The 19,913-nt window shown below is 43.2% G+C and overlaps 1 protein-coding gene across 4 annotated transcripts in view; it reads right to left on the reverse strand.

The window, feature by feature from the left end:
• FRMPD4 (FERM and PDZ domain containing 4) overlaps positions 1 to 19,913 on the reverse strand; it is a 556,687-nt gene that overhangs the window by 440,407 nt on the left and 96,367 nt on the right. The window lies entirely within an intron of this gene.

Raw genomic sequence — 19,913 nt, forward strand, 5'->3', positions numbered from 1 at the left:
TGTGTTTTGTTTGCTGGGGAAAGATCTTTTCCTTCAACCCATCCTTGAGAAAGTGTTTCTGGACACAATTATTGGTATAGAGTGCCTGCCTCTCTCCGTCTGTCTCTCCCCCCACAAGCACTCAGAAGATACTATTACACTATACACACATGTTCCAATTACTTTAACTAAAAATATGCTTGGAATAATTCTGTCCATTTGAAAAAAGATCATCTTCATTTTTATAGAAGTAGCATCAATAATTAATATCCATTGCTTTTCATAGAGGGTAATGACATTATACGTGGTATATCTGACTTCAAGACACAGCTTCTTAACTAGGCTCATAGAAATCACAAGGGTATAAAATTCATGACACTTTAAAAATATCTTATTAAGAACATTGACTATGTTTTAATTATAAGGACCACAAATGATTATGAAAATTAAAATGAAATATTCATAGCAGTCAGGGATAGGCAGAACTTACTCGAAGCTTTCTACAGCATCTTTGCTAAGTGGGAAACACCTCTAGTGATGGACAACCCTCTCGCTGTTTGCAGCTGAGCTAGAAGAAAGCAGTTTCTCTGGTCACCTCACTGTGACTCTCCCTCCTCTGATTTCTGTTCTACCTTCTAGAAGTCCCAGCTAGAAGCCTCCACCCCCACCTTCACCCAGATCATAACCCTCTCAGTCCTGGAAGAACATCCCCATACTGCCAAGTGTCTTGTTTGTATCTGCACTTCACCTCAAACAAACAAAGAATGGAGACCCCTTTCTTAACAGGACATTACTCTGTGCCTTTCCCGCTCCAACTGTTCTGTCCTCTGCGTGCTCTCATAGACAGCTGAAGTCTCTCAGATCTGGCAGCCTTAAGCCCTCCAGGAATCTCAAATATAATTTGAAGTCCTTTATATATTATTCAAAGTCCTATTTATAAATAGATTCCCTACCCTTGAACGCCCTCCCTAATCTAGTGAGGTGCAGTCACTTTCTCTCTGTCATCCATTAAAGACCTGACTCACACATGCCCTCCAACATCAGTCCGACCAGGTGAGATTTCTGTGCTTTGATACACTGAACACACCTGAGTTTTTTTCCTCCCAGTACATATGCTTTTCCATATGTCTGATCTTAATTTCTTTGGGAGTAATTAACACACACATAAATTCAATCATATGTAAATTTATGCACATGACCTTCACATTTTCTATGTGACATTTTCAAATTCACAGATTCAAGAGCTTCTGCGAACACCATCATCTAAAATCTCTTTCATTTCCTCTCCCTGAAGTAGAAGAATCAATACCAGAGATTGGAATCATTTGAAATGAAGAGAGTCTCATCTATTGAAATATTATTCCTCGTGGCATTCAGAGAATACTTAGGGGATACACTCTTACTGTGTTCGTCTTCCTTTATCTTACACCTCCTTCCTTAGTAACAGACTATTTCTCATTGCTCAAAATCTCATGTCCGTTTTCATACACACGATCCAATGTACTCAATGGTTCAAGCAAACCCATTTCCCAAATGTCAGGCCACTGGATGCCTAGAGGTTCTGTGTCCCCAGACAAAACGGTGCCCTGCTAGTCCAGACCCCAGGGTCCGAGTCACGGACCACAGCAAACCATACTTCACACACAGTCACTGGCTCTTCTGAGTGTGTGCGCTCACCTACAAAACGAGTAGACGCCTTGCTCTGCTGCTCTCTCTTGGGAAGCTTCTGACTCACGCTAGAGAGAATTATCTGAACTTCTGGACTCCTCTGAATCTTAAGAACAGGGTTTTCTACACAGCTCACATTTACTGAGTGAGGGTCTGGTATGCGCCACGAACCAATGCTTTTGAGCATGATTTCTTTTCAGCTTCGCACCAACTTTGTTTGCTCTATTTCTCCTCCACTTGGCAATGAAAGTGAAGCTCAGAGAGGTGAGCCATTTTGCCTGACGTTCCACAGCTAACAGAGGAAAAGCTGGGAGTGCAATCAAGGATTCTAGTTTATAGCTTCTGCTCTTACCGTTAGCCGCATAGCCACATGAACTTGGAGTTGTTGGCGTCGGTGCTCGTTAGCTTGGTCCCCAGACATATGTGCCTATCGGCTATCTTCATCCACGTCCTCCAGAAGCAAACACCGAAAGGAGGGCTTCCATGCCTGTGACCAGATTGGCACTACTCCCACGGAAGGGTTGGCGAAGAGGGACGAGGAGCAGCCCAGGGAAGGGCAGGAAGCCGAGAAGGACAGCCCCCAGGAGAGCTTCCCTGGGTCATCACAGGTAACTTCAGCCTGAATCCCACAAGGAACTCTGCAGTATGAGCTACACCCACCAGCTGGTCATTGGTCAAGAGCTACTCGTTTGTGTGTAGGCCATGGGGCCAGGGCCATGAGCTCCCAGGTACTCCCAGCTTCCTATTCAATCAAGCACGTTCAAAGTGGGCCCTAGGGCTCAAGAGAAAATCACCAACGAAGGGTTAAAGGAGGGGCACCTGGCCTGCTCAGCTGGCACAGTGTGTGACTCTTGATCTCGGGGATGTGAGTTCAAGCCCCATGTTGGGTATAGAGTACTTTGAAAAGAAAGGAAGGAAGGAGGGAGGGAAGGAAGAAAAGGAGAGAGAGAAAGAAAGAGGAGCGCCTGGGTGGCTCAGTCAGTTAAGCGTCTGTCTTCAACTCAGGTCATGATCCCGGGGTCCTGGGATCCAGTGCCATGTCAGGCTCCCTGCTCCCCAGGGTGTCTGCTTCTGCCTCTGCCTGCCACTCCCCACCTGTGCTCTCTCTCTCTCTCTCTCTCTCTGATAAATAAATAAATCTTTTTTTAAGGGAAAAATGAAAGGAAAGAGAGAAGGAGAGGGGAGAATGAAAGAAAGGGTTAAAGGAGGGCACAAACACAGGGAACAGTCTATGAAGGGACCAGGCTGACCCTGACATTGTCTGTCCCACCTGCAACCACGGGGAACCACGGACCGTTTTCCCAGCTTCCCCGTGGATGCCACCTGCTCCTAGTTCCGTTACCCGTTGGGTCTCCTAGGTCTTCAAGGGAACTGACAGAGACTGTGACTCATTAAAGGGCATTTCGGAACATCAGGCAATTTTACCCCATCTTAAATGCCGTTAGTAATGTTTGGGATTGTTATTCTTTTCATGGCAGATCTGCACTCACAGTGAGGCCCGTTTTAAACGGGAACAGCAAAACTGTAGTTTGGTGCTTTGTGTTTTTTTTGTCGTTTTTTGTGTAGTTTTGGTACTTTGGTGTCCAGCAGAAGACAGTGGGAGGGTCGGCCTGGAGTCTAGCTGGAGTCTCCAGGAGCAAGAGAACAGAAGGGTGAAGGTCAAGGAGCCAACACGGGTCTAAGCGGGGGGATTTCTGACCTGAAGCATGACCTAGATGCACCATATACTTTCTGGATTCTCCCTCTGCAGTTCCACAACGCTGACACCAGGGGCGCTGCTTCATCACCCTCCTACTTGGTTTTTTCTTAATGCTTTGTTTTCTTTTTTAAGTAGTCTCCACTCCCAGCGTGGAGCCTTAACTCATGCCCCTGAGATAAAGATCTGAGCTGAGATCAAGAGTCAGATGCTTAACCGACTGAGCCACCCAGGTGCCCCGAGACTTTTTTTTTCTTAATTAAGGCAAAAGATACTTTGGCCTGTGGATGAACGGGCAGTTAGGACCATTTGCATGAAAAACTGGGGAGCAAAAGTTTGTATTTGTGTTTTTTTAGTACTGATCTCTCTTTTTAATAGCAGTTCTATGCCGAAGTAAAACTTTGACAGCATAAGGACACTAAATTAATTTCGGGGAATTTTAATTTTCACTATAGTGAAATCTTAATTTTCTTTCTCTAGGGTACTCAGTTGGACTCCTACAGAAACTATCTACTTAAGAGATTTCTATATTATGCTTTCTTCTTTTTTAAAAGATTTTATTTATTTGGCAGAAAGAGCAAGCAAGGAGAGTGGGAGAGGGAGAAACAGGTTCACCGCTGAGCAGGGAACCCGATGCAAGGCTCGATCCCAGGACCCTGAGATCATGACCTGAGCTGAAGGCAGACGCTTAACCGAAAGAGCTACCCAGGTGTGCCATTAGTATGCTTTCTACTATGAAATTAATTCTATAATATGCCCCGCAACCTCCCCAAGGATATTATTCCCTTTCCAGCGTGCATCAGCAGTGAATCCTGCCAAAGAAACATCTGGTCAAACCTGGAAATCTGATTTTATAGTGAAGTACTCACATATGGTATTCTCAAGAAAAGTACCTTAAGAATTCCTAAGATGTTATAACCTACTCCTTAGAAGTTGAGATACGTCTGGTGATCACATTAGTCTATTTTGCTGTGAAAATAATCACTGCCAAATGAAAATGTTAAGAAAAACAACTCTCGAACCTCATTTAGGGACGGCAGAGGACATGGGTAAATGCCCAATTATAATTTGCTCCATGGACAAACAGCTTCCAGTTGGTATCACAGTGTGTTCTTGAAAATTAAGTCACTAAGCAAACCTCCCTCCCCGAATATCATCACAAGGGACCGTTAGCGCACACACACACACACACACACACACACACACACAAAATCCTCTTACGCCTTTCGTACCTACTATATTTAAAATTTTGAGCAGAAAGATGGAATTCATATATATAACAATAAAAAAGACCAAAACAAAATAGCTTAAACATGGATACTCTGCCCAATAAAAATTATTTTCAAAACTCTGTCCTACAAAATGAGCAGACTGATTTCACAAGGGGATCAGCAGATCGATATTCATTACACACAGAACTGCAAAATGCAACTTGACTGGTGTGGGGGTTTTGTGTCCTAAAATTAACATATTCATTTTTTTTAAGATTTTATTTATTTATTTGACAGAGAGAGACAGCGAGAAAGGGAAGGCAAGTAGTGTGGAGTGGGAGAGGGGAAGCGGGCTTCCCGCTGAAGAGGGAGCCTGATGCGGGGTTCAATCCCAGGACCCTGGGCTCATGACCTGAGCTGAAGGCAGAGGCTTAACTACTGAGCCGCCCAGGCACCCCTAACATATCCATTTTAACCACCATTAAATAACTCAGTAATACCTTTTTTTGTCTTCTGATAATTTAGGAAAGTTTTCGAGGGAATGATTAGGACATAAATCTCTAAAAATTGCCCAAATGCTCTTTCCCTCTCAATACACTTCCAGGTATTAAGGAGACACTTTCAAATGTATCCCACTTGTCCCGGAGGTCCACCGAACAGAGAAAACAGTCAGTAAATGTGTGTTGCGGTGGGGCTTCGGGCCCCAACAAGCATCATTAAGGAGGGAGCAAATCTCTCCTCCCCCTCCCCTCTCCATCCAGCTGCTGCTCCAGGCACCAAGGCCCAGCAATGGCCTCAGGAAACAGGAGCTCATCTTTTTTGGGGTTATCCTTCCTCCTAGTAACTGTTCCCGATTTTGCTACAGCACAATTACACAAAGAGTAAATTTTTCATAGTAATTTCATAGCTGTTCAACAGAATAGACATGACCCTTAACAACTTCTCCCAGATTTTGGAAGGAAGCCAATATGTAACAGAATCCATTCGCATTTCCACAAACCAAGAAATCAGTTACCAGGTTAGTCAGCTGGACTCTGCGAGGACCAATGTCACGGTCGCTCTTGTGGAAAGCGCTATGGCAAGAGCATATCTGACGGTGAGTATGTCACGACCTCCTGTAACAGGAATACGAAGAGCTTGTTTTGGGGGTTTTTTGCAGTATGTGAAGCTTGAAACTGCAAGGAGTTGCCTAGAATGAAAATTACTGAGTGTCAGCACAGCTGGAATGATTATGCTTGTATTACCACCACCGAACGGCGATAAAGCTGAAACTGACACAGCTCACTTTCTTAGAATTTCACTGTTTTTGTGACTTACGCAGAACACTACATGCACAAAGGACGATGTCTTTCTGTGCCAGGTGGCAGGTAGAGAAGGAAAAGTATTAGCGATCACATGGGGCAGTTGGGAGCAACTAGGACTGTCTTGACATTCCGCAATACCTTGAACACCAGGCTACAATCCAAGAGACCACAATGGCATTTCTGTGTGATCTTGTTCAAGTTACATAATCTTCCTGATGTTTCCATTTCCTCCTCCATAACCTTACCTATTGAAGAAAATTCCTTTAAGTCTCAAAAAAAGACTAAGTGATGAATAGTAATGCTATAAATGGTCTCTTATTTTTTTTTATTTTTTTTACTGATCAGACATTTAACAAGCTCCTCTTCTAAAATGCAGTATGTTGAGGGGTGCCTGCGGAGTTCAGTCAGTTGAACCTCCAGCTGTTAAGTACATCTCAGGTCATGGTCTCCTGGGTGATCTCCAGTCCCAGGGTGGGCTCCAGGCTGGTGGGAGTTGGGGGGCATTGTCTGCTGGAGATTCTCTCCCTCTGCCCTTCTCCCCACTTGCTCTCTCGCTCATAAATAAATAAATCTTTTAAAAAATGCAGTAGGGGCACCCTGGTGGCTCAGTCAGTTAAGCGTCTGCCTTCAGCTCAGGTCATGATCCCAGAGTTCCGGGATGGAGTCCCGCATTGGACTCCCTGTTCAGCAGGGAGCCTGCTTCTCTCTCTCCCACTCTCCCTACTTGATCTCTCTCTCTCTCTCTGTCAAATGAAGAAATAAAATCTTTTAAAAATAAATAAATAAAATGCAGTATGTTGATCTGAGTTCAGCCCATGACACATTCATGGAATAGGGTGAACCACTTAAAACAGGTGACCAATCACACACACCCTTTTCCATGTAGGTCACGGCTTAGTGGGGAAAGAACAAGAGTTTGGAGCATGCACGTTCCAGAGGGGTCACTGGGAGATGGGTTGCCAGTTCAGAACTCCAGAAGATAGCATGGACTACCTGGGTGACTGGAAGCTGTTAGGGAAGTTCTCAACCAGGAAGGATTCTGCTCCACTTCCCCAGGGAACATCGAACAAGGTCTGGAGACATTTTTGGTCATCATTAACTGGGAGAGGATCCCACTGACATCTAGTAGGTAGAAACCAGGGAAGCTACGAACCAGCCTACCATACACCAGAGAGCCACCACGACCACAAGCAAAGTTGCCCTGAATGTCACCAGTGCGGAGGTTGCAAATCCCTGCTCTAGAGACAAGGAAGTGGGGAAAGAAAGAGGGAGGCAGGAAAAACCAAATTTCACCTCCTCTGCTAACCCCCTCAGGAGTCCAGTTGGCACCAGCTGCTGGTCCTTTCAACCAAACACTTTTCTCCTAGACTTAGGAGTCACCAACACTTCTAGTCTGAAATCACAGACTTAGGGTGATAGAAATCTGGTTTCTCAATTTTTCATCTCCTCCTTTTAAAATTATAAGAACCCCGTCTGTTGGCAGACATACTGGTGCCCTACTGACCATCACATTAAGGGAAAGTGAGACCTTAATTTTAAGGTGTCTGAGAAAGATTATACTAAAAAGTGCTCAGAAAAAAAAAATGCTAAACTGACTCAGAAATCTCATACAATATGCATCTCCTTTTGTCTGCACTACTTCTTATCAGTAGGAAAAAAAGAACAGAAATCGTAAGAATCATGCAAAGGAAAATGTGGTTTTTTTCCAATGACTCTAAGTGGTTTAGCAGCATTATCAGAGAATGTGAAAAATATATCCTTAAAAACGACCTCATAGCCAGTCTCCCTTCAATTTAAGGAAGCAGACACTGAAAAGCCTGGGGAAAATAACGGGCTCGCCTTGGACGTCACAGTGGCTCTGTAGCAGGTGACCGTACCCTGGACCATTGGTGAAGAAATGATGCTAGGAGCTGAATAATCTTACAAGTCTCTTTCGACCACCTTAGCGTTTTGTCTGCTACGAGGCAGAGAAATGTAACCTCTACAGATTGCAAAGATGGTGGGGGACTGAAACTCTTCATTTCAGTCAAGCGAGTGCAGAGTCAGCTTTTAGAAAGAGGAGGACAGGTCACCTCATTTTGATGCACTGTGAACGAGACTTCTCTTTTAGCAGAGCAGCAATCAGACTGTGAAGCCTTCTTTTCAGAACCCCCGTGGGGTCCAGGGTTCAGTAATTCCAAGGAAATGAATCACAAGCAGCAATCGTGAGCTGTCAAAACATCTGTTTGCAAAGCCCAAGGGGCAAAGAACAGTATCAGAAGGTACTGGGACTGCACTTCTGTCCAGGCGGTTCGGCAGCAATCCCCCCACAGTGACTGTACCTGGACACACTCTACCCGATGGAGCCGAGAAGCCGGGGAAAGGAAAGATCGGTGTATGAGCAAGGACACAGGATTGGAAAGAGAGACTGAGTGGGCCGTCTCAATCACTACTGCTTGGGGTGAAGACATAGTGAATCCTGGCAGTTAACCAAAGACCTACTGGTACTTCTCAGCCCTTGGAATCTCTTCCCCCTTGACAAGAAATTAATGGGCTTCACGAACCTCAGGGTTGGTCACAGACACAGTTCTTGAGTGAGGGAAGAATCCCGCCCCACTGTTGTCCCTGCTTTATCATCTCAGGGCACGGTTCCATTAAAAGGCAGGCAGGGTCAGATTAAAGGGTGCGTGAGTCAGGAACCACCTCCCTAAGAACGCGAGTGCATCTAGCCCTCTTTGGGGCAGGCTCATCCTCAACATTCACCAGGCTGGGCAAGAACAGAACTAGAACCCCCCACACCACACGTCTATGGATATACAAGTTCCAAACCGACCTCCTCATCTGTTAAGTCCATGTTTTATCCTCCGAAAGTGACAAATGTCCTTTGATAACAACACGTAATAAGAGGCACATTTTCCAATTTGTAACTTGTAGACTTCTCAGAGTCCCACCCCACAACATGGTGTCAAGGACACCGCACTCACGGGGGCCGGATCCCATCTCCCCTCCCCCCTCATGCTCAGGCTCACACCTGAGCTCACATGCATCACCTCCGTCCTTCTCGTTTGCCATCAGCCACATCTGACTATTCCTTGGTGGGGCCCTACCCTTCGGATCCTGGAAGCAGGCTCAGGAGTGGGGCAAGGAATTCCAAGGAATTCCAAGGTTCCAGATACCCAAAACACCAGTCTAAAGCAGAAGCTGGTCACTGTGTCCTGTAAAACGCCTGTTTTTTGAGCCAGTACTTTAGGCATTCCGGGCCACACTCTCTCTGCCACAGCTACTGAGTGCAAACAGTCATAGATAACATCTAAATGAATGACTGTGGCTGTGTTCCCCAGAAAACTTTCATTTACAAACATAGGCTATAAGCCAGAGGCCACCATTTGCTGGTGCCTGGTGTAGGAGGCAGGAGGGAATGGGCTGAGGAAGACACGTCCCCTTGGACTTGCACATTCCCCGAAGCATGGAAAAAGGAGAACCTAGAGGAGAACCAGAGTGGGCCCTCTGGAACGGTCCAGTACTCGAGCCACCTGCCACACGTGGCAACGGAACACTTAAGATGTGGTGGTTGGCCCAAACTGAGATGGGCTCGACATGCAAAACACACAGGACTTCAAAAAGTAATGGACAGGGGCGCCTGGGTGGCTCAGTGGGTTAAAGCCTCTGCCTTCGGCTCGGGTCATGATCCCAGGGTTCTGGGATCGAGCCCCGCATCGGGCTCTCTGCTCGGCGGGGAGCCTGCTTCCCCCTCTCTCTGTCTCTGCCCGCCTCTCTGCCCACTTGTGATCTGTCAAATAAATAAATTTAAAAAAACAAAAAAAAGTAATGGACATGCCCAAAGGTCTGCAGCCAGGCAATACTGACTTGCTAATCCACACATACCTCCACCTCCCACCCTCCATGCAACTGTGATTTTCCCAAAGCCCTCCAAGAACTCTTCCAGACCCAATGCTGACTGCACAAAAGTGACCCACCTGGACAAGATCTGAGACAGTCCCATTCCAGTTTGAAGCCCAAACAGAAAAATCTCCAGAGTTTTATAAAACTCCAGTGTATATACCACCTTTGGTGTACCTGATACATCACTGTAATTTCTCTTGCTGCTGGCTTTTTACAAGTTATTTCTGATGTCAGAAAATTCCCACGAACCCCCCAAAATTAAGTATCCTCTCGGGTTTTATTAAGAAAGTTCTCCCTTTAGAAATATAAAACTCTGATTGCTGTATTCGTGTTGTCTCTTTCTTCTGTCTTAAAAGAAAAATCTGGCTGATCATAGTCTTTGAATTTATAGGACCTTCTACTCTCACATGAAATTTATACTCCAATGAAACATTACCCTTTGGGAAGGTGCCCATTTGACAATAATTCACAAACATCAGCAGGTGTAATCAGACCAAAAAGAAAGACAACAGGATCCAGAAAAATAAAACATGGCTTTGATTGATATTTCAAACACCTATTGCATGACTAGTTCAGTAAATACACAAATGAGCCTGTCAAACCCAACTCAATTATTGGACACCCCTGCTGTTTTCAACACATTGCTCACGTTGATCTTAAAAAAGAAAAAAAAAGGGGGGGGAAGAAGAAGAAAAACAAACAAACAAACAAAAATCCAGAAACCAAAAAACAGATTGTCTTTCATTCTGCAACGATGGACGTTGAGGAAGTAAAGTGTGATGAGCTGAAATAATGGCAGCGTGCAGAGGGGAAATGATGGAGCGCAAGCCTTTGTAAAAACTTCCAATCAGGGACGCCTGGGTGGCTCAGTTGGTTAGGCAGCTGCCTTTGGCTCGGGTCATGATCTCAGCGTCCTGGGATCGAGTCCCACATCGGGCTCCTTGCTCAGCAGGGAGCCTGCTTCTCCCTCTGCTTCTGCCTGCCATTCTGTCTGCCTCTGCTCGCTCTCTCCCTCTCTCTCACTCTGATAAATAAATAAAATCTTTAAAAAAAACCAAAAAAACAAAAAAACTTCCAATCAGGTGAAGTCAGAGTTGAGGCCAAGGTTCTAGAAGGAGACTATAGAAAAAAACATTTTTCATATAAAATGGCAGACATTGACAGTTTTGTCCGGTAACATCTGTGTTCTCTCTTCCATGGCCCTTTGCTAGACCTCATCTCCAGCCTCCCTCGCAGGGACTGAGGATACATTCGTGTGGTGGCCACTTGCTAGGCAGGGCCACGGGCTACCTTGCCCAGAAACCTCTAGCAAGCTCCGCCAGGCTCCCTCTCTTCTCTCTCCAGTGGGGATACTATGAGACTCTAGAAGATGATCAAGCCCTTAGACCAGGAGTTGCCAAACCCTTCTATCAAGGGCAGATAGAACATATTTCGACTTCGCAGGCTACACGCTCTCAGTCATAAAAACACAACCTGCCTTCATAGGAAGCAGCCACGGACCCTAAGTAAACAAATGAGTCTGGCTATGTCCCAATCAAACCATGAATGATGGACACAGAAACTTGAGTTGTGTATGATTTTCATGTGTCACAGGACACCTGAGTGACTCAGTCATTAAGCGTCTGCCTTTGGCTCTGGTCATGATCCCAGGGTCTGGGGATCCAGTCCCGCATCGGGCTCCCTGCTCAGCGGGGAGCCTGCTTCTCCCTCTCCCTCTGCCCCTCCCGCTGCTTATTCATGCTCTCACTGTCTCAAATAAATAAATAAAATCTTTTTTAAAAAAATGTCATGTTTCACAAGGTATTACTCTTTTGTTATTTTTAAACCACTTAAACATCAGAAAAATGTAGAAACTGTGCTTGGCCCTGCTAGACTGAAACGATCAGGTGTGGAGACGTTTCTCTGCCAACCCCACACTCCCGCTATCGCACAGTGGCAGGAGGTAAGAAATGGGTTTTCTTGTGGGAGGTCTCGGAGCCTCTTGGAGTACCTTGACTGATATGTAAGTAATTGCAGAATCTTGACCATCGAGAAAAGAACAGATACCACACAAGCTGTTTCAGAACGGAATAAAGGCTTTCCTTGGAGAAACACACATGTCCCCACCCGGGTCCTTGTGAGAAACTTCAACATCCAGATTTTCCTGAATATAAAGCCTGTTTTCACTTTTTAAACAGGCAGTTGCTTTCTCTGTCTGTCTCCTGCTTCTTCTCCTTCCCCTTTTTAACATGTGGCGAGGATAATCTGGAAGGACACCTCCCCCAGGTGTTTGTGAGACAAATCCTACCAGCGACCGATTTCGAAATGACAGATACCTAACAACAGAGGTGGTACACCTCTAAACAGAGAAGGTACAAGTGCATTCTCGGCGATGGTGTCAATTCTGACCTAACGTGATATACAGATGCCACAGAATTCAGTTATAATGACATACGATAAGTCAGTTTCTTTTTTGCAGAGAGAACCACAAAAGAGACCATTTTATGCAATTTGGAAAATCCTGTTCCTAAAAGCATTATTATTCCAACATCGAAAAACTACTCAGAAAAGACACTGAAATTAGGTCCTCTAGCATTCCTCATTTTATAGTCTGTATCTGCCTGGCTCATGTTAAAGGGAGTATTTAAGGACAGTAAAAGTGGACAGAAAAGATTAATTAATAAAATTATTTATAGTCAGGCTGAAGGCTATAGACTATGTTATCTGAGAGCACAGTTTTCCTAAGAGGAATTCTTTTTTGGAAATGTGAATGACTTTATTATATTGATTTTTTTAATACATAAACTTTTTCTATTTGAGAGGTAAAGAGATATGAAGGTAACTTTAGGATGATAAAGTACAAATATATCACAGCCGAATAATGATCATACTTTTAAATTATATATTGTGACACATAATAAAGGACAGTTAACCTTTTTTAGAAAACCTTTATCCACAGTTTATAGCAGACTACAGATCACCTTTTTTTCTTTTAAAGGCCTAACCATGGGGCACCTGAGTGGCTCAGTCATCATTAGGCGTCTGCCTTTGGCTCAGGTCATGATCCCAGGGTCCCGGGATCGAGTCCCGCATGGGGCTCCCTGCTCCGCGGGGAGCCTGCTTCTCCCTCTCCCACTCCCCTTGCTTGTGTTCCCTCGGTCTCTCTCTCTGTCAAATAGATAAAATTTTTTAAAAATAATAAAATAAAAAATTAAATTAAATTAAAAAATAAAATAAAAGGGCTAAACTTGAGGGGGCCTGGCTGGCTCAGTCAATGGAACACAGCAACTCCTGAATCCAAGGTCATGAGTTTGAACCCCACATTGGGCATAGAGCCTACTTAAAAAATTAAAAAAAAAGGCGTAACCTTTCCTACTAGGGTTGGAAAGCTTTTTATTTTTATTTTTTTTAAGGCTACATAGTAAACAGTTTTAGCTTGTGGGCCACTGTATCTATCCCTGTGGCAGCTGCTGGAATCTGCTGTTACTGTGCAAGAGCAACCAAAGGCGGTGTTCTGCGGTGTGCCTGTGGCTGGCTATGGGCCAATAAAACTTGATTTACAAAAACAGGCCCCTGCCCCCGCTACAGTCTATCAAGTCCTGTTGCACTGATCCCCAGTGGTAACCTAAAAGACTATATTAAGAAAGTAGTTGTCTTGGGGCGCCTACGTGGCTCAGTCGTTAAGCGACTGCCTCAGGCTCGGGTCCTGGGATCGAGCCCCGCATGGGACTTGCGGCTCCACAGGGAGCTCTCGCTGTGTCTCTCTGTCATATAAATAACTAAAATCCTTAAAACACACACACACACACTCACACACACACTCACACACACACGAGGAGAATGGTTTTTCCGTCTCGATTTTAACTTTAAGAGTAAATGATGTCTCGAGTCAACTATCAATTCACAGGAAATACAAAGAACAAAGAAACTTGTTAGGCCCTGCCATGGAATTGAACCAGCAAACTCCAGAAGGAATAGAAATTCTACAGGACAAATGACCCAGCTTCTTAAAAAAACACATCATAAGAAAATAAGAGAGATGGGGAAACCTATAGATTAAAATAAACTTTAGAGGCCAATCAGTAACTTATAGCGGTAGACCTTATTTGGATTCTCACTCAAATGAACAAGTTACAAAATAGTTGAAACGATTCTACTTAGAATCAAGCAAACAAACAAAAACCAAGAGGACTGTTGAGAACTAGATCAGGGTTAAGTAAAAAAACATCAAGGAGAAAGCAGTAGTAGAAAATACGGAAATTTTTCCAGAAATCCTCAAGGTTAGTATCTAAATGTAGCCTCCTTTTTGGAATTTATCAAGTATGAAATTCATAATACAAAACATACATAAAATATGTTGACACCAAGAAATGAAATAAAATTTAATAAGCAATGTCTTTGTAAACTTCCCTCCCCAAAAATACGGAAGATACTTGTTCAAATGTTAAGAACACTCCTAGAACAGAGCAAGACTAATGGCCAAAATCAAATACAGCAAGAAATGATCCTTTTCTGGCAGCCATTTCATTTATGACCAGGATGAATGGAGCATGTCTGAACACACCGCGATCATCTATTTTTTGACACAGGTGCAAAGCACATAGGAAAAACAGAACATAGGTTAGAAAACTTTGATGTATACCCTGGAAAAACGGTGCAAAACCATATTTCTTAGATGTAAAGACAAAATTCTAAAAATATTTTTGTTCTATCAAACACAGTGCATTATTATTAGAAGAAAAACTCTGCCTATGGAATGTCCACATATATATTCATTTTAGGAAATAAATTTAAACCCTGTTCTTTTGTGTAGTTGGAGATCTCTCAGCCTCGGCACCGTTCACATTTGGGGACAGGTAATTCCTTGTTGTGGAGGCTGCCCTGTGCATTGTAGGGTACAAGGTAGGATCCCCTGGCCTTTGTTTCCTAGATGCCAGGAGCAATACCCTTGTGCCAACTGTGACAACCCAAAAGGTCTCCAGGAATGGCCAAGTGGGGGCAAAATCATCCCCAACTGAAATCAAATGATATAGATCAATTCATGTTCTAACATCCAAGAGAAATAAATATCCGTTAACACCGCAATAAGCTAGGAACTCCAGACTTACAGGAACGCATGGAGTTAGTTCCTAAGCCATGACCAGGACAAGGCATTCAGAGTTCAGATTTCTGGTATCTATATCTAAGCTTGCTATCAAGCATTCTTTCTTTCTTTTTTTTTTTTTTTTTTTCAAGCATTCTTTCTGATCAGATTGGCACATATGTAATCTGGGAGTTATTTCAGGCTGCAGCAGTGCCAGTCAGTGAGAACCAAAAGCTCCTCAAAAATGTGGATCTCATTTGGTCAAACATTCCATTTATGGAAAAACACATCGGCAAGACAAGGACAGTGTCTCAAATGTGTTTCATGAAAAAAAAAATCTTCATAAAGTGCCCAAGAAGATGACTGGAAATGCTCCTTTTCCTTTCTTTTCCTTTTTTTCATTTCTTAAAAGCTCTGGGATGCCTGGGTAGCTCAATTAAATGTCTGACTCAGTTTTGGTTCGGGTCTGATTTTGGCTCAGGTCATGATTTCAGGGTCATGACATCAAGCCCCGAGTCAGGGCTCCACACTTAGTGAGAAGCCCACTTGAGATTCTCTCCCTCTGCCCCTCCCCCTGCACATGCTCACATAGCTCTCTCTCTAAAATAAAAATAAATCTTTAAAAAATATAAATTATATATTTTGGTTACGATTCATGTTTTTAGGGCTCAAACCTACAACCAAGATCAAGAGTCTCATGCTGCCCAGGTACCCTAGGATTCACGATTTAAATTTAAAGCACTTTTCCAATGAAATCATTTCAAATAATATATGAATTATTATATATGATATATAAATTATATATATATAAAATAATTCCAGTGAAATAATTTTTTCATTGTAATTTTTTATAGAAAAATATAGAAGATATATCTGTGGAGGGTTTCATTTGGTGTCTAATTTTCAGGTGCAAAACTTACTTTTGAATGAGCTCTCCTTTCATTTCTACTGATTTGTTTTTAAATTTCGCTCTATCGCTTTCATAGTAGGATTAGAAAAGTACACATACATGAGTTGTGGGGACATGGCTGTGTGTTGGATCATTCTTCACGCTTGAACCACATTTGAAAATATCCTTACTGAGTTATTTAAATAAAGTAATTTTTTAAAAATATGCACACATCTACTCTTAGTGCCATAGTTTTTCTTCTTGTTTGTCTATTTCTGATAAAAAGCCATGGGCCTTCTATGCCTGTACTCTGACTTTCAAATATATGTGTTCAGTAATGGCTCTACATAAATACAATACTGGGTAAAAAGTACAATACTGGATGTAATAAACTACACTGAAACCTAAACACTGTCCTTTAATTTATACTTACTTTCATAATTACTGATGGTTTAGTCTTCTAAAGCAGCTTAATAGTACTAATTACCTCATTAGTTATGCATGCCAAAAATTTTTCCCTTTTCTCTGGTATAGAATAAGCATGAATTTTTATCTTAAAAAAAAAAATGTCTGAGAGGGCGAGAGTCAGAATCTGTTTAGAAGCCCAGAGTGAGAAGTCTCTCCAGGATACGTGGGTAGGGGATTAGGTGGTTGGGATTTGGAGAGACTAACAACGGACCATGGAAGGATGGTCAACCCCCGAAGCAACGGTCAATGATGTAAGTGTGGAGAGTGTCACATGAGAAATGAAATTAAATCCAGAGATCCAATTACATGCAGAGTATGTGGTTGCAGCATTATGTACTTTGAAGGACTATAAAACTGGTGGGGTTTGATGCTTGATGAAACACAGAATTCAGAGGATTATCTTTGCTTATATTTGGATTTGCTGTTAATGTTGTATAGCTTTTTTTTTTAGATTTTATTTCTTTAATATTTTATTTATTTATTAGACAGAGAGAGAGAGAGAGCGCCAGAGCAGGAGGAGTAGAGGGAGAAGGAGAAGCAGACTCCCCGCTGAGCAGGGCCTCGATCCCAGGACCCTGGGATCATGACCTGAGCCAAGGGCAGTCACTTAACCCGCTGAGCCACCCCGGCGCCCAAAATTGTATAGCTTTTTTTTTTTTCCTTTTTAAGATTTTATTTATTTATTGTAGAGAACGGGGAGGGGCAGAGGGAGACAGAGAACCTCAGGCAGACTCCACGATGAGCGTGGAGCCTGATGCAGGGCTTGCTGTCCCAAGCCCGAGATCATGACCCGGGTGGAAATGAAGAGTCACACACTTAACAGACTGAGCCACCCAGCCGCCCCTGTTGCACAGCTTCTGATTTGTGTGCTCATCTTTACGGTCACAAGTACACACCCATGATTTCATTTTAAAATCCATATTGTATTTAGCATCAACTAATAGTTTATATAAAGGAAACGTTATTGCTCAATTAAAAATTTTTCTTTAAATAAAAGAAAAAGTTTAGTTATCCGATTGTCAATCAAAAACCAGATCACCTAAAATCCTCAGTAACCGTGGCCCCTATTTTGGTGGAAGGCCTCTCTTCCCACGGCAAAGTCACGGGGAAAGTCAGCTGCTATTAACCACAATTAAATTTAGTCTGTAAAAGGAGAGAACATTTCATCCTGTCTTTTCTCCTTGCTTTACCCTAATTTGTCCTTCAAGTCAGAACATATTATTTCATTCTCAAAGCGATTACCATCCTTATCTTCCCCAAAGGGATGTGTAGCACCGAGTACATTTGGGCCCTCCATGGTCACCGTTGGATGAGCTCTCCGAATTGGACGCTCTGATGCTACACCCTCTGCCCAGCTTCCAGTAGAGGGAGGACAGTGTTTGCAGGTGGAATGGCAATATGGGGATGTTCAAAGAACCCACTCGAACCCATCCTTTGTGTTATTAAGCCTACTGTTCAGCAGAGAGCACACAAAGGAAGAAGGAATGACTGAATCACAAGCAAATAATCAAAATCAGATAACACCAGGGCAAGTCATTCTGCAGATGGCATTTCAAACAAGAAGAGTGATGAATCCCCAAGAGTTTGATTAAAGCTAAAGGGAGAGGGTAGTTCTATTCCCCGTTTCTAGCTCTTCCCCAAGCAGGGTCCAATCCATCAGCAAGGTGTTAGCATGTTTTGTGGTTCTGTTTTGTTTTTTTCTTTCCAACGTTGTAATTGCTACTCCATTGCTTGGTTTGGTTTTCTAACACCCAATCCCACTGCTCCTAAGTGTTATATATATATAATTGCATTTTAAATGAAAGTGAATTTATTTTAATTTTGTTTTGGATATTTCTTAACACCCCTGGAGGTGGCTGGCAACATGCCAGGATGCTGAAAATCAGAGTCGCCAGAAAGTGCAGTTGGAGGAAAACCAAGAATGTTGCCAAGTAGAATCATCTCTGGGTGGTATTTACGCACCTCTCTGCTCAAGCCAGAGCAAACGCTCAACAACCTGCTACACAAACTTGTCTCGAACACTGGGTCATTTCTCACCTTCAGAACTGACTTTGGCTCATTGTGTAATTAATCTGTACTTCGAAGGTCCTAACGTAAGTTTCATATTGTAAACTGCTGACACAGCAATCTAGCTTTCGCGTGGGGCTCACACTCTGTCTCTTCACAAGCACAAACACACCCTCACATTCAGCCCTAATGCTAAAAGGAGTCCTCTGCCTAGCTTGGCTGACCACCCGGCCTACCAATCCATTCTTGCTCATACTGCTTCTTTTGCTGAACCCCACGGGGCCATTCACAAACTTAAATAAGAGAAGCGCATATGCATAGGAGCCAGCTAAGAAAGAAATTAGCCAAGTATTTCATCTCTTAGTGGATTACGCAGAAGGAAAAAAAAACAAAAACAAAACAGAAGATAGCCCCTTGGACGAGGTCATTTAATGCCAAATATCTGAACAGTTACTACATGCAAGAACTGTGTAAGCTATGTGGCAATGCAAAATGAAATACAGCACAAATCCTGCCTTCACGAAGTTTCCCTGCCTTGTCTACATGGCCACAGTTGTCATTCTCCATTTCCAAATCTACCCCTGGTCCTGGTCCTGGTCCTGCTCTACTTAGCTCCAGCCACTGACTGCCTTCCCTAGAAGTTTTAGTAAAGCCACACTGTTTAAAGGTGCAAGGCAACTGCACACACTTGAACCTGGACTTTCCATTCAGTAACTTCACTGTCCACTCCGACTCATCACAGTGGTCTCTCTATCTGAGTCCTGAACTATAGTAGGAATAAATAATGGTTTTTGAGAAAATGAAAGAAAATAATCCCATGGTGGGACCTGGTTAGGGCTATGGTTATAAAAATGACCAAATCAGAATTCCAGGAAGTTTCAAACACAGCTCTCCAAGTATGTAGGATTGCCAGATAAAATATAGACTACCCAGTTAAATTTGAATCTCAGATAAACAATGAATGGATTTTAGTATAAGTATATCCCAAATACTGCAGGACATATACTCTTACTAAAAAGAGAAGCTGTTCACTGTTTACCTGAAATTCAAATTTAACTGAGCATCTTTTGTATTTTTATTTGTTAAATCTGACAACGTTACAAATATACCCTTTTGAGAATCATTTGCCAGAGATCTCCCTTTTGAATTAAAAATAGTCCTTAGGATGTTCATACCCTCCTATCAATTATTTTATTTTTTAAAGTTTTATTTAAGTAATCTCTACCCCCAACGTGGGATCAAACTCACCCCAAGGTTAAGAGGGGCATGTCCAGGGCGCCTGGGTGGCTCAGTGGGTTAAGCCTGTGCACTGGGCTGGGGTCATGGTCCCGGAGTCCTGTGACGGAGACCCGCATCAGACTCTCTGCTCGGCGGGGAGCCTGCTTCCCCTCCTTCTCGCTCTGCCTGCCTCTCTGGCTACTTGTGATCTGTCTGTCAAATGAATAAATAAAATCTTAAAAAAAGAATTTTTACAAAGAGGGGCATGCCGTTCAGACTGAGCCAGCCAGGTGCCCCTCCTCCTTTCAATTATTTTAAACAGTCCTTACTGTGCATTAATGTCCTCAGAAAACTGGCTTTGTGCTTGCCAGGCTGGCTCAGTCACTGGAGCATGCTACTCTCGATCTTGGGGTTTTGAGTTCAAGCCCAACGTTGGGTGTAGAGTACCTAAATTACTAGATATATTTTAAAAAAAGAAAATTGGATTTGTGAACAGGAACGAGAGATAGCCTAGGAGAATTTAGAGCTT

This window comes from Neovison vison, chromosome X, assembly GCF_020171115.1.
Source record: "Neovison vison isolate M4711 chromosome X, ASM_NN_V1, whole genome shotgun sequence".
Lineage (NCBI taxonomy): Eukaryota > Metazoa > Chordata > Mammalia > Carnivora > Mustelidae > Neogale > Neogale vison.